Genomic DNA, 16,348 nt, shown 5'->3' on the forward strand with positions numbered 1-16,348 from the left:
TAAAGAATTGCACCTTGGGCCGGGTGTAGTGGCTTATGCCTATAATACCAGCACCTTGGGATGCTGAGGCAGGAGGATCACTTAGGGCCGGGAGTTCGAGACCAGCCTGGGCAACCCAGGGAGAACCCATCTCTACAAAAAATAAAAAACGAGCCAGGTGCGATGGTGCATGCCTGTGCTCCCAGCTACTCAGGAGGTTGAGGTGGAAGGATGGCTTGAGCCCGGGAGGTTGAGGCTTTAGTGAGCCATGGTCACACAATTGCATTTTAGCCCGAGCAACAGAGTGAGTCTCTGTTTAAAAGAAAAAGAAAGAAAGAATTGCATCTCTGCTAGTTTCTCACTTCTTACCTGGGATCATGGCGGTTCACGGAACTCCTCAAATGATGTGCAAAATTTTATATGTATGATTCTGTGTTTATTGGTGGGGGGGTAGGGAGAGAATTCATAGCTTCAGTTAGATTCTCTGAGGAGTTTGTGATTCCCAAAAGGCTAAGAAACACTGCTTTAGAACCTTTGAATAATAGATTTGAAAGGATATTAGGGGCTCATCTGTCCCATGATCTGCTTTCCCAGAGAAGAGTAGGTGCCCTGGCCCAGGTCATATAGCTGGTAAATGGGGAAGCTCATTTGGAGTCAGGTCAGTCTGACACCTGCCTGATTTCATTTTATGATGAAAAGATTTTAACTTTTGTTCAGTCTTACACACATTTTCTTTTTAGTCCTTTATAATTTTGAGATGAAAAATTTTATCCTTTCATAAATGGTTAAATAAATCTTAAGCACAACCTAGCAGACTGGGGGATATATTTGGCCAGAGAGAGTTCTGGAACCACTCAGGCCTTCTCACATGACTGAATCCTGCCTCATTCTTTCCCACTCTCTTAACCTTCAGCTGCCTCTGAAGAAAGCTCTCAGATGCATCTTTCTGAAGTATCTTAGCTGGTGCTGGCTGCTGTAACAAAATACCATAAATTGGGTAGCTTATAAATTTTATAACAAACATTTATTTTTCACACTTCGAGAGGCTGGGAATTCCAAGATCAGGTGATACTGACAGATTCTGTGTCTGGTGAGGTCCTGTTCCTCATAGACAGTAGCTTCTTGCTGTGTCCTTGCATGGTGGAAGGGGCAAGTGAGCTCCCCTGGACCTTTTATAAGGGCACTAGCCCCATTCATGAGACCCCTCGTGATCTAATCGCCTCCTTAAGACCACACCACTTAATACTATTGCACTGGGGATTAGGTTTCAACACTTAATATTATTGCACTGGGGATTAGGTTTCAGACACTCAGGCCACAGCACCGTGCATATGTACTGTGCTTTTAGTTAATGTTAGTTTTATTTTAATACCCTAAATGCCTTTATCTGTCTTAAAATATACGCTTATATGTCTATAAAATTTCTCTAACCCTGGAAATAAAGTTTCTGACAAGTATATTTTTTCATCCACACAAAGAAAATTACTGAATGCCTAGCATGTGTGTGTATCAGATGCTGTTGGGCGCTGGAGTACAGAGGCGAGGAGGCTCAGACTTAGGTCCAGGAAACCCACAGTCAGATGGGCACCCCCTGAGTTCCTCTGGTATAGTGCATCCCAAGGACTGGTTTGCACATCTCACTCTGCTCAGAGGGTTGGTAGGTTTGCTTCCCCCTCGGACTTCGAGCTCCTTAAGGGCAGATTCTGTTTAAATCGGCTCTGCATCCCCAGGGCCCAGCAGTGAGATCCTTCTTACATCCTCAAGGACCTTGTTCTGTCGGTGCTTCTCTCGCTCCTGCCTCATCTCCCTGTGCCATCTGCCTTTTCCTTCTCACCTCACAAAATGCTCAGAAGTCCATCTTAAAAATCTTTTAACCTGACCTTTGACCCTGGATTTCCCTTATATTACTATGTAATTGTTCTCCATTCCTTTTTCCAGATTTATGGTAGGCTCTTTCTACTTCCTCATGCCCATCGATACCTGAACCCTGCAGTCGGGCTTCTGTTCCCCTTGTTCTACAAAAATCACCCTCTGGTCTAAAGTCTGCAGTAATGTCTACTGGATTCTGAGGACACTGTTGAAAGTTCCTGGACTTAGCTACATGGGGCATGACTGATGACTCCCTCCTGGAGATCCTGCTCTTTCAGCCTTCATTGTACTGAGCCTTCCTGGTGTTCCCTGTCCACTGCAGTCCTTTTCTTTCTTTGGGTGTTTTTCTTTATTTCTTTGTCCCTTAATCGTGGGTGTTTCTGGAGTTCTGTCTTAGCTCATTGCCCTTCTGACTGAGAGTACCTTCTGTGGGTGATCTCTTCCCATGGCATGAGATATGCACACTTTTCCAATTCCAAGCCACACCTGCATCCCAGACTCCAGCCCTGTCCACTGACTTCCTGGACGTCCACTCCTGGGTGCACACAGGTACCTCCTCAGCATGACCCACACTCCCAGACTCGTTCTGCCTCCCTATTCTGTCTGTCATGGCTGCCGCCAGCCACCAGCCATTCAGTCATTCATCCTAGACGAGAGCTCGTCGACGGTGTCTCCTCCTCTCTCGCCGGCATTCCTGTAGCCTGGCAGTTGTCAGGTTTTGTCAGTTTGGTTTCCTAAATGTCTTTCAGGTTGTCTTGTTTCTTCATCCCTACTTGGGACCTCAGTATGTCTCATCTGGACTCCCATGTGTCTTCCTGAACTTCTAGGCTTATAGCAATAATAATAATTCTAGTGCTTCGCGTTCATTATTTCATTTACTTCCCATTTTCTAGCTGAGACTGAGGCTTAGAGGGTTTCCTGTCTTTGTTCTTACCACAAATAAATGTGTGAGGTGATGCATATGTTAATTAGCTTGATTTAGTCATTCCACAGTATATTCACATTTCATAACATCACGTTGTATACCATAAGAGTATATGTGTGTGTATATATATTTGTCAATTTAAAAAAGAAGAAGAAATGTATCATGTCTTGCCAAAGTTCACACAGCGCTAAGCCCTAGAGCCAGGTAGAGCCAGGAGTTGAACCTATGGCTGTGTGGCTTCAAGTCCATACTCCACACTGCTCTTGTGAGTTTAGTTATAGGACCATTCTGAGCATGTCATTTGCCTACTTAAAACCCTTTGCTGGTTTAAATTTCTTCATAATCTGGGCCCTGTCTACTTCACCAGTTTTACCAGTGCCTACTCCCTGCCTCCCGCTCCGTGCAAATCTGCGCTGTGCCCAGGGCTCCGCTCTCTGCCTGGAATGAACAGCCAGCCCCTTCAGCTGGCCAGCTCTGTGTGTCTCTTCCAGTAAACCTTCCTACCACCCACAGCTAGAGTAGGGACCCTTCCCCACTCTTCCATAATACCCAGCATCTCACTCGGTATTGTACCTTCCACATTGTATTATGTGTGGTCTGGCACCGCACCCATGTCCCCACCAGTACCACTGAATATTTTTAGAGAGAGAGCTGTTTCTTATTGATCTCTGTATCCTGGTACCTAACAGTAAGTACATAGTACCTAGTGGGAGTTTGTGTGAACATTTGATCATCATCTTACCAAATTCTGGTGGGAATTTCTAAAACTTAGTTCAAAATTGTTTCAGTTCCTTAAAAGAATTAGAGATAACAATAATTAATTAGCTGTTTCTAGCACAAGCATTAGCTTAAAGGCAGTGCTCCATTTTTACTCAGATCACTAAGGTTTATTCGTGGAATGATGGTTTATTTTTCTGTAGCATTCTTCAAGTTTTCACTATAACAACTTAGTCTTTCAGAAACTTATTTTAAAGCCTTGAAATATCTTTAGTTTAAATATTGTTAATGAAAAGTGTAAACTTTAGTAAGACTTAGGTTTCTCACTAGTGTGCGATTCCAGGAAGTAACTCAACTTTTGTGCTTATCTAATTCTTCATCAGTAAAAGGGGATAAGAATACCTACCTCATAGGTTGCTGTGAAAATTAAATGGAAAAATGCATGAAAAACACTCAGCACATCTGAAATATGGCTATATTTAAAATTGCCCAATAAAATGGTAGCTGTTATTATTACTTAAGCAACATAATGTCATGGAATATTAAAAGCTTTATTGTTCCTCTACTGTTCAATATTTAAATCTATATAAATGTAACTCTTTCATATTCTTAATTTTCTTCAATTATAATTTCTTTGCAAGTGAGCACTTCAGGGCCCTTCCTTAACATGGGTTGGGGTTGCATCTTGTTCACGGCTGTGACAATGCAACTTGGCAAATACGGCCTCCAGAAACAATCAGCTAAAATCCATGTGAGGGGCTCATTTCTGTAAGGAAGTCAAGCTCTTTGTTGCTGTAAATGAGTTTCCATACCTCAACTTTTTCAAAGTAGGTGGTTTATTTTTTATTGATAATGGAAGGATGGGATTTCTCAAATGCTATGGCTGCAAGCCCTCAACCTAAGATTTGTAATGCTTTTATATTCACTCAGTGTTTTTCCTTTCAGAAATGAGAATTTGAAAAAGTAGGCCAAGCATGGTAGCTCACATCTGTTATCCCAGCACTTTGGGAGGCCAAGGCAGGCAGATCACCTGAGGTCAGGAATTTGAGACCAGCCTAGCCAACACGGTGAAACACTGTCTCTACAAAAAATACAAAAATTAGCTGGACATAGTGGCGGGCGCCTATAGTCCCAGCTACTCTGGAGGCTGAGGAATGAGAATTACTTGAATCCAGGAGGCAGAGGTTGCAGTGAGCTGAGATTGTGCCACTGCACTCCAGCCTAGGCAACAGAGTGCGACCCTGTCCCAAAAAACAAATAAACAAACAGACAGACACCAAAACCCATCTTGAGATATATACTTTTTTCCATAATATTGCAAAGAATAATTGTGGGGTTTTTTTTGTTCATGTGATGTGATTTGTATTGAAAGAAGTATTAAGAAGTATTATCTCTTTTCTGTGTCATCTGCAAGATTAGATTGTAGAAGAGGCATGGGGGCTATGGTTCTCAGCTGACTCTGCAATACGGTTCCCCTCTTTATGGATGGGAATTAGAGGTGGAGGTAGTAAAACAGAAGATACTCTTGGTAAGATGTGACGCTGTATATTTGGTGAACTTTCATGTCAGAAATTATACGGCCAACATAAATAACTCTAGAAGTTTTCTTTTGATAGAAAATTGTAGCTCAATCACAGTCCAGAGAGTTACATCTGAAGTTTAGTATTAGCACTTTAATTTCATCAACAGGCAGAGACAAAGGATATCCTGGATTTGTGGTCTCAGATATTTGCTGTGTGTGCCAGCTTGCACTCCTCCCTCAAACTGAAGACACGTTATTAAAAATTTTTAAGTGAATTTCAAAAAATTCACAATCACCTTAATATTCATTGGTAGCATATGGCTCCAGACTGATTTTATTAGGTAACAGAGGTTGTCAGGTAGGAAGCAGAGCAGCTGCTGGGGAGACCCAGGTCTCTTCCTACCAAAAAATACTTTCCAGCCCACTAATTAGGGCTAACTAAATCCTCTCGAACTATAACACCCTCTCCTCTGTCCCTGAGAAGGTCAAGCTTTTATCAGTCATTCACAATGCAATATTGTAAAGGAGCTGCCATCACTTATTTTAAAACCAGACACAGAACCCACCAAATTTTAGCAGAAGAGAACTCTGGAAGGAAGAGCATCCTGGAGGGAAGGGTGAATTCTTCCAATTTCTCTCACCTGGAATTCTGCTTTCACACTTGGACCCAGCCTCCAGCAGCATATCTGGGCACAAAAACATTACCGCGTTCTTTGTTTCCACTTAGCTTAGCCGACATTCTAAAAATGAACCTTACCAAATTGTAAGAAAGAGACAAAATGGAATAATTGTCTAAAATACAGACCGTACAGTATAAAAGCCACCATCCCCAAAGTTTCTGATCCAAAGATCTAACTCCCCTTTAGTTTCTGGGGCTGGCGCAGCTTCACGTGCCTTATTGGCTCTCTGTAAGTCTTGTTCTTGGTGGCACCCCTCTCACAAATACGGATAGTAAACATTTCTTACTCAGATTTAAATATTGCTTTCTGCCTGGGAACATGTTTAGTGGTGATGATGGCAGAAGGGGTGGGGGAGAGAGGGATGGAACCTAACCAGGCAGGCTAGCCTGTCTCCCCTGCTTAGAGGCTTCTAAGGCTCACCCCTGGAGAGCTGCCTGGGGAGACTGGAGGCCTAGGTAGGAGGTTGCCAAAACCAACCTTCCCCTCCTTTGCAGTTAGTTCTGCCTTTGTCATTTATTCAAATACAGTAGATTTCCAGCATCCTGACAACAGAGCTCTATGTCAAGACTATAGAGGCCGTATGCAAACTTAAATCTTTCCCAGATCAGTTAAGCCTTTCAGACTGGACCAGCTTAGCCTCCCTCTACCTTGGCTCTGGTTCATTCTATTGCCTCCTGATCAAATGTTCCCCGCTCCCCTCCAGACAGAGAGAAGATGCACCTGCAGAGCTTCAGCCCCTGTTCTCTGAATAAACTCTGCTTGTTCACACCTCCATAATTTTGTACATATGGTTTCCTTGGCCTGGAACACCAAGCTCTGTTAGTTGTTCCCTGCTCTGTGTAAATGTAACTGAGATGAAGGAAAGGAAGAGAGAAATAGAGCGTGCTCTTTTGGATCCCAAAGTGCCTAAGCAGGAGGGTGGAAGACTTACCCAGGTATACACCAGCTGGTATCTTGTGCTTTGAAAGCACTCAGTGAGCAGCACCCAAGTATGAGGCAAAAACCATCGCCAAGGATTTCTGTGCCCAGTTGGAGTTCAGAAGGGAAAGCTATGAAGAGAACCCAGATCAGGGAATTTTACCCTCTGCTGTCCCTGCAGGAGCAACTAAGTGTTTCTTTTAAATGGAAACCTATTATTGAGATATTAAGGTACCTTCTCTATAAGAGAATATTAGCTTGCTGTCCAGTCCGTCGGAAATCAACGCAGGGCACACCCTGTTGGAAACATTACTAATCATGTGACAAGTCAAGCATCCTCCCTCTGGGATTAGTTTCCACATGTGAAAAATGAGGGTATTGGACTGAATATATGGTTATCTCTATCATTGCTTACAGCTGCTCGTTCTGAAATTCTGTGAACCTGTAAATGTGATGTCGCTTCAGAGATGAATGTCAGTGATCTGAATAGTGATGTAAAAGCAGGGTATGCTAGATGCTTAAATGTGCTGAAGTATGAGTGTTTGGAAATTCATTTCAAGTACAGTAGTTTTACTACGTTTTTCCTTCTAGATAAATTTTGAAAGTCCCATCAGAATGCAGAATTGAGAGGATGCACACATACACGTTTTCTATAACAGACGTTTACTATAGTTACCACTAGATGGCACCCTTGTATGGTAAGATTTTTCTTTTAGAAATTACAGGGCTTTGGGGTGACTTCTAATAAAATAGTAATGAATCACTAGCTGAAACTGAGGAATGAGCAAGTTAACCAGAGAGAATAGAAATGGATATTTTTCTGTCACTGTCTGATGACTTGATTCTTAATATTCAAAGTACGGAAAAGCTGGAGCTTTCTACATTGCCCTGAGGGAGATTATTTTATAAATATTTCTTAATTGTAAAGCATAAGATATCTTTAAAACCTAAAATGAGTTTGATTTGTTTGATGAAACAGGGTGCCATATTTTGGCAGTTCCTTGGTGCGATAGTTTGTGATCGTCTGAAGTCAATAAACCTTCCACCTATTCTTAGCTTCAGAAGCAAGTAGTCCTGCAAAGTTTGAAACACCAAGTAGTGACCAAGTTGAGTAAATCCTGTTGAACCAAAAAGTGACAGCTTGAGTCATCTTTTTGCCAAAGAATGATTTGATTTTTTATGCTTCTGTGGCAGGAGTTGAATGGTTACCTATGTATTAAAAGGATTAAAAGGGAGCAAGAAAGCTTCAGAAAATTTGTGTGACTGTGATACGTCTTTTTTATAATTCTGTATCCTTTTCTTGGGAGAGGATTTTCTTTCTTTTCATTCACTGTAAACATCTTTCCACTAATTTTTTTTAAAGACGTTATTTTTTTAGAGCAGTTGTGGGTTCACAGCAAAATTGAGAGGAAGGTACAGACATGTCCCATGCTCCCCCTTCCCCTGCACATGCATAGTCCCCCATTATCAACATCCCACCAGAGTAGTACATTTGTTACAGTTGATTCACATACATTGACATGATTATTGCCCAAAGCCCATAGTTTACATTAGACTTCACTCTTAGCATTGCACAATTGTTGGGTTTGGACAAATTTATAATGACGTATATCTAACATTATGCTATCATACAGAGTGTTTCACTGTCTTAAAAATCTTCTGTGCTCTACCTGTTTATCCCCCTGGATGCCATTGATCTTTTCACTGTGTCCATAGTTTTGCCTTTTCTAGAATGTCATACAGTTTGTAGCCTTTTCAGACTGACTTCTTTGACTTAGTAATAAGCATTTAAGTTTCCTCCATGTCTTCTCATGGCTTGATAGCCCATTTCATTTTAGCACTGAATAATACTTTGTTGTCTAGATGTACCACAGTTTACTCATTCTCCTAGCAAAAGACATGTTGGTTGCTACCAGGTTTTGGCAATTATGAATAAAGCTGCTTTGAACATTCGTGTGCAGGTTTTTGTGCGGATGGATGCAAGTTTTCAACTCCTTTGGATAAATGCCAAGGAGCTTGATTGCTGGATTATATGGTAAGGGTCTGTTTAGTTTTGTAAGAATCTGCCAAATAGTCTTCCAAAGTGTCTGTACCATTTTGCTTTCCCAAGAGGAGTGAATGAGAGTTTCTTATTCCACATCCTCACCCACATTTCTAACAGGTGTGTAGTGTTGTCTTGATGATACATGATGTAGAGCATCTTTTATTATGCTTATTTGCATCTGTAGATCTTCTTTGGTGAGGGTTTTTTTTTTTTTTTTTTTTTTGAGACAGTTTTACTCTGTCACCCAGGCTGGAACAATCATAGCTCACTGTAGCCTTGAATTCCTGAGCTCAAGTGATCCTCCCACCCCAGCCTCCTGAGTAGCTGGGACTACAGGTGTGAGCCACCATGCCCAGCTAATTTTTTAAATGTTTTGTAGAGATGGAGTCTTGCTATGTTTCTCTGGCTAGTCTTGAACTCTTGGCCTCAGGTGATCCTTCCACCTCAGCCTGGTAAAGTATCTTTTAAGGTAGCAGTCCCCAACCTCTTTGGCACCTGGGACTGGTTTCGTGGAAGACATTTTTTCCATGGACTCGGGGTAAGGGGAGTGAGTGGTTTTGGGATGAAATTGTTTCACCTCAGATCATTAGGCATTAGATTCTCATAAGGAGCACTCAACCTAGATCCCTTGAATGCACAGTTCACAGTAGGGTTCGTGCTTCTATGAGAGTCAAACACTACTGCTGATCTGACAGGAGGTGGAGCTCAGGCGGTGATGCTCACTCACCTGCCATTCTCCTGCTGTGCAGCCTGGGGATTGGGAACCCTGTTATCAGGTCTTTTTAAATTTAGAATAACAGTGCTTTGTCAGATATATTTTTTGCAAATATTTTCTCCTGGTCTGAGGCTTATCTCTTCATTCTCTTGACAGTATCTTTTGCAGAGCAGAAATTTTTAATTTTAGTCAAGTCCAGCTTGCCAGTTTGTTGGACTTCAGACATTGTCATAGGTATGTAGTGGTAGTTGTTGTTTTAATTTTTATTTCTCCAATGACAAGTGCTATGGCACATCTTTTCATATGCTTATTTGTTATCTTTTGGGGCAAGGTGTCTGTTCAGGTCTTTCACTCATTTTTGTAGTTGGATTGTTTCATTGTTGAGATTTAAGAATTCTTTGTATATTTTGGACACAAATTCTTTATCAGACAGGTGTTCAGCAAATATTTTCTCTTGCTCTGGGGCTTGTCTTTTGATTCTCTTAATAGTGTCTTTGAGAAAGCACAAATTTTTAAATGTAATAATGTATAACTTAACCAGTTTTCCCTTTCATGGCTTGTGCTTTGGTATTGTATCTAAAAACTGTTTCTATAGCTATCTCGATTACCCTGATTTGATACTTTTTAAAATGCCCTTAGTCCTCTGTTTTCTTATTTAATTTTATATTTTCTAGCTTGTCAATTTTTAAAGGTTGTCTTTTAACTCCCACCTATTGCCAATACAACGGTGAGCTTATTCTGCTTTCCTCTTTTCCTTCTCTCATTTTTAAACTTACGTTATTTTTACCTTGTCAGAACATACAACATTTATATATTATTCTGCTCTGCCACAACCTTTGTTTTAGTCTTTTTTTTTTTTTTTTTTTTGAAGTGGAGACTTGCTCTGTTGCCCAGGCTGGAGCGTAGTAGCGCAATTTTGGCTCACTGTAACCTCTGCCTCCAGATTCAAGCAATTCTCCTGCCTCAGCCTCCTAAGTAGCTGGGATTACAGGCACACGCAACCATGCCAGGATGATTTTTGTATTTTTAGTAGAGACGAGGTTTCACCATATTGGTCAGGCTGGTCTCAAACTCCTGGCCTCAGATGATCCACCTGCCTCAGCCTCCCAAAGTGCTGAGCTACCGTGCCCGGCCTGTTTTAGTCTTAAGACCACATTTAAATATATTAAATGTTTACTCTCAGATTTTTTTTGCCCAAGTTTCTCTTCACCTTTTAATTGGATGAAGCTCATTCTCCAGTAGTGTCAGGAACTGTGACACATTGGAGATGTTACCTTACTTACAAGCTAATAAGTTAGCTTGTTAGTGTTTCATGGATCCTGGCAGAAAACATGAGACTCTTGGGTCAGATACAAAGGACTTTATTAGTCATGGCAGGAACAATAGCCAGAACGCCCTCTTCATTTGCATCAGTTCTCCATGTCCCCTAAGACCCATGGGACTTAGACACACATGTGTCTAGACTAGACACATGTGTGTCATCCTCACGGGACTTAGGGGACATGGAATATCTAGATATGCAGTGGTTTGTGTTAGAGCACTTGAGGAATCTAGTGTTTTTATAGTAAACAGAAGCTCTTTGGGAATCAATGCTACCTTATCCCTCGAGGTTGCTCCTTGAAAACACAAGCCTAAGAAATGACCTGGGAAAAGAGCAGTCAGGATCTTGCCTTTTTGGCATACCTAGCAGGAATTAGTAGGAATGCCCAGGGCCCACGGCAGAATACCTCTCCCCAAAAGAAGATCCCCAGAAGGGCTGTGGGCATAGTATTCTCTGAGTTCATTCATGTTTAAGACTTTTTCTGTAGCCTTCATATTTGAAGGACTGATTTGCTAGATATAAAATCCTTAGTTGACTTTTTCTTCCCTTAAATTTCTTGAAAACGCTGCTCCATTTTATGTTTCTCTTGGGGAGTCTGATGCCAACCTAATTATCTTGCCCTTTTGAGATTTTTTTTTAAATCATAAAACTCTGAGGTCTTTCTCTCTCTCTGTGTGTGTATATATACATGCTTTTTAAAGTCTAATAGTTTTACCAGGATATGCCTCAGTTGACCTTTACAGGGTGATTTTCCCAGGTACCCAGTAGGCCCTTTCAATATGTAGATTTAGGCCTTCTTTTATTTCTGAAAGTGTTATTATAGTTTTAAATTTTAGTTCTGTTTCGTTATTTTGTTTCTTTTTTAATTTAGGGATTCCAAACATGTTTTGGTCTTCTTTGCCTCCTTCCCTTTCAACTATTTTCTCTCTGATCACTCTTACTTCTTTGCTTATCCTGTTTTCATTCTTATGGTTATTTTGCTTTCATTCTTCAATTTTCTTATTACATTTTTATTTTAATCTGTTCTCCTTGGGGCACTTAGAAATTTAGTCTTCATTTCAGATATAATTTTATCTTTTTCTTACTTTTTTTTACTGAGTTCCATCAATTTTTCTTTCAGCCATTTTCAGTCCATTTCTATTCTCAGATTTGAACTGATTAAACATATATTTTTTTCATAGCCCAAATGACTGTTTAAGGATATTTAGTTCAGTTTGGATTGTTTTGTTAAAGTTTCCTTTGTGATTTTTTTTTTTGGAGGGCATTTTCATTAGCTGAAACGTTTTGATCTATTTCTATTTTCTCCTGAAAATGGTTTTGTATGGTTGTAAACTACTTGCATCTGTTCCTTTTGTAGACAGGATTGGAAGTTTGGGTCGGTTTACGAGATCCCTAGTTTGCAAATATTGTGATACTTAAATGCGGTGAAGTGTAGTCTCTTTAGTGGATGGCTTTTTGCTTGAAGAGGTCGGTGGGAGAGGAATTATATGCCTGTGATTGTTTTACCTCGTCTTTGTGTTACAGGAATCTAAACTTCCTCCAGCTTCTTACTCCTTCCCCATCCAGTCACTAGAGGGCACCTCCTCTCCCTTCTCTTTTACCCGTTTCCTCCTTAGAAGCAATGCCTTTTTCAGATTACCACAGCATCCCACAGACTGTGTCTCTTCCCTGTGGTTAGTGCTCTATATAAGATGTCTTTCAGTGTTTTTTAATTAGGATAGACTGTCTCTTTCTGAGGTGATTTTGGCTCAGATGTAGGCCTTCTGCTCTGCTCTTCTCTCTTCCATGCCATTTTCCCAAATTCTCCTCACTTTCCACAGAGATTTGCAGTGGGACCTCAGGAGATAGCTATGCTTGGAATTTGCTGTTTATTGTTTTTACTTACAGGTATATCGAGTCAGTAGTCTGTGTTATTTAATTGTGCTGAAGGTGTGGGTTTTATATGCTTGTATTTGTTATTGTTGATCTGTATAGATTTTTGGAGGATTTCTAATATTCAGCTATGTGGATATATTGATTTTTAACCAGTGTTCTATTTGTTAAATATGTTGGTGGCTTTAAAGTGAGCAAATTATAGCTATACCTGTATCTTAATGTTTATACAGCTGTGATTAATCTCTATGGATGAATTTCCAGAAATAGGTCAAAAGTAATATATTTTGGCCCGGCGTGGTGGCTCATGCCTGTAATCCCAGCACTTTGGGAGGCCGAGGCGGGTGGATCATGAGGTCAAGAGATCGAGACCATCCTGGTCAACATGGTGAAACCCCGTCTCTACTAAAAATACAAAAAATTAGCTGGGCGTGGTGGCACGTGCCTGTAATCCCAGCTACTCGGGAGGCTGAGGCAGGAGAATTGTCTGAACCCAGGAGGCGAAGGTTGTGGTGAGCCGAGATCACGCCATTGCACTCCAGCCTGGGTAACAAGAGGGAAACTCCATCTCAAAAAAAAAAAAGTAATATATTTCAAGGCTTTTACTAATATACACTTCCCAGTGTCCCTCCAGAAAACCCACAAGTATTTATTATTATTATTACTATTATTATTATTATTTTTAGATATAGTCTTACTCTGTTGCCCAGGCTGGGGCATAATAGTGTGATCTCAGCTCACTGCAACCTCCACCTCCCAGGTTCAAGCGATTCTGCTGCCTCAGCCTTTTGAGTAGCTGAGATTACAGGCACCTGCCACCATGCCTGGCTAATTTTTGTATTTTTTTTTTTTTTTTAGTAGAGATGAGGATTTACCATGCTGGGCAGACTGGTCTTGAACTCCTGACCCTCAGTGATCCGCCCGCCTTGGCCTCCCAAAGTGCTGGGATTACAAGAGTGAGCCACTGCACGCAGCCTATATTTATTATTTATTGGGTTTCTGCTGGGTGGCAGGCACGGCACTGACAGAGCACTGAGGATACAAAGCTCACTCTGACCCATGTCTGCCCTTAAGCCCAGGAGATAAACATGAAACACAGAGGAACAGTGTGACAAATGTTTCACCCGAAGGATAAGTTAGTTCAAAGAGGTATAAGAACACAGAAGGAAGGTCGCAGGGCCTTTTGGAACCCTTTTCCATTATAAGCGAGGTCACTCTGTCCTCACAGAGTACAAACATCTTCAGTTTCTTACCTTACTGGAAACCTGACTCTCCTGAGTACAGTGCCACCCTTGCTGCCCCTCAAAGTGAGGCCATTCACTCTGCCACTCCACCAGTCTCTCCCAGCTCTCAGCCTGTGCCTTAGATCTACCTGCCTCTGTCCTGAGATTCCTTCACGGGTTCCTCTTTCTCCCTGCATCCCACAAATGGTGCTCTCTGGGCTCTGGCCCTTAACCTTTCTCTTCCTCTCTGCAATCTCCCTGTGTGGTACTATACCTTCCCATGGCTTCAGTGGCTCCCACATACCATTTCTGAGCCACATCCTTCTCCTGAGTCTCCGTCCCAACTGCCCACCTGAACATCTCCACATGGTTCCTCTGCAGACACCACAAACTCAACATGTGCAGAAGCCACCTCATCATTTAACCCTTGACCTTCTCTACACTCTGGATCTGCCAGTGGCACCACCAGTTTCCACCTAGTTCCTAATCAGGAACTTGGGGTGTCAACCTTTGTCTTTTTCACCATTTGCCCTTTGCTTCTCTCTGCCTCTTTTCCTTTCAGGGAACATCATTTCTCTGCCACTCTGTGTTTCTATTCTTTAAAAAAAAACCAACAAACAAACCAACAAACCCTCCTTTGCCTTCGTCTCCTACTCTAAATCTCCCCCTTTCCCTCTTCCTTCTTGCCTTTTCTTTCTCCGTATTTTTCTGGCCTCTTGGTTGTTGCTCATTTTCCCCATTGCTCTTTTTCCTCTTGCTTCTCCAGGGATTCTTTCTCATTCCCTGTTCATACTCTCCTCAGTCCTCACTGCCCAGATACCAGTCTTGATCTTGCCTCTGTTCTTTTTCCTTTAGGGGATTTGAGTTTGGATGGGACAGCCTGAGGCTGACCATTTCTAAAGCTGGGACATGGGAGAATGGGGTAAGCAAAGTATCAAATACTTCCTCTTTTCTTAGTAGAGACAGGGTTTCACTGTGTTGCGCAGACTGGTCGCAAACTCCTGGCCTCAATTAATTTTCCTGCCTCAGCCTCCTAAAAGTGTTGGGATTATAGGTATGCACTACCACACCCAGCCTTAAATACTTCTAGACTAAAATGCAACTCACTGTTTTCTCTTTTGCTTCTACACCAAGAGGTAAGCCAGTATTTGTCCTCTGAGCATACCTGGATTCTCAAATGACAACTCTGGGGCATCGTGAAGGCTACAGTTATAATTTCGCGGCAGAAAACACCCCCAGAAAGCCTCAAACCTGGTAAAAGATACCTGAATGATCAGGAAGGAGGGCTTTAGGGTTATGTCAGTCTGCAAGCAGCAGCTGGTCTTGGTGGTGTTTTTGTTGTTGTTTTTGAAGACATGGTCTTGCTCTGTCACCCAGGCTTGAGTGTAGTGGTGTGATCACAGCTGACTGCAGCCTCCACTTCCCAGCCTCAAGCAATCTTCCCACCTCAGCCTCCGGAGTAGATGTGACCACAAGTGCGTGCCACCATGCCCAGCTAATTTTTGTATTTTTGGCAGGACAGGGTTTCATTATGTTGCCCAGACTGGTCTTGAACTCCTGAGCTCAAGAAATGTGCCTGCCTTCGCTTCCCAAAGTGCTGGGATTACAGACATGAGCCACTGCTCCCAGCCCTAATCTTGGTGCTTTTGATGGTGGCTCTTCTTCACAGCCTTCTTGAGATGCCGTTCATCTTTAGCACTTACCATACTGTAGCCTTGAGAAGTATGACTAATAACTTCATGAGGCAGTTGAGTTCAGGAAAGAGTGTTCTGAACTCCTAAATTGTTCTATTAATGACGGCTGCTCAGAAAGGAGTCAAGGGGATATAAATAATGGCAGATTAGCACCTTGAATAGACTTTTGAGAAGCAAATAGACAGCTTGTTCTTATAGATTTTTGGAGGTGGAATATATTGTTTTTTTATTGACTTTAAAAAAGTGAATATGAGATAATTTAAGGCAGGAATAATTTTTTAACCTTAATATATTTCTTGTTTAATTTTAATAAAGTAAGTAAGGTAGAATTTCAGATATTAATTAGTTCTATTCATTATGCTTTTGAAGGGCCCTAAAGGAGGTATTGTTTCACCCTTCTGCAATAGTCAAAATAGTATTGCTTCCAGAGAATGAATAAACATACAAGATTATTAAGTAATTGCACAATTTATAGCTTATCTAAATATGATTTGATGTTGAAAATCTTGAGCTTGGCACGATAGCTCATGCCTGTAACCCCAGTACTTTGGGAGGCCAAAGCAGGAGGATCATTTGAACCTAGGAGTTCAAGACCAACCTGGGCAATATAGTGAGGCCCTATCTCTACAAAAAAACAAAAAAGTTAGCCTGGCATGATGGTACACACCTGTGGTTCCAGCTCCTCAGAGAGGCTGAGTCAGGAGGATTGCTTGAGCACAGGAGGTGGAAGCTACAGTGAGCTGTGATTGTACCATTTTACTCTAGCTTAAGTGACACAATGAGACCCCATCTCAAAAAGAAAAAAAGGAAATTCTGGCTCTGATAAAAGGTTCTGTCTATAGTAATCTATTTTTGGATAGTAGTAGTAA

At 41.5% G+C, this 16,348-nt stretch overlaps 1 protein-coding gene across 1 annotated transcript in view; it reads left to right on the top strand.

The window, feature by feature from the left end:
* The window catches only part of HACD2 (3-hydroxyacyl-CoA dehydratase 2), an 86,809-nt gene that overhangs the window by 17,644 nt on the left and 52,817 nt on the right, over positions 1 to 16,348 (top strand). The window lies entirely within an intron of this gene.

Source organism: Aotus nancymaae, unplaced genomic scaffold (genome assembly GCF_030222135.1).
Source record: "Aotus nancymaae isolate 86718 unplaced genomic scaffold, 86718_ANA_hifiasm-v0.15.2.pri h1tg000062l, whole genome shotgun sequence".
NCBI classification, from domain to species: Eukaryota; Metazoa; Chordata; class Mammalia; order Primates; family Aotidae; genus Aotus; species Aotus nancymaae.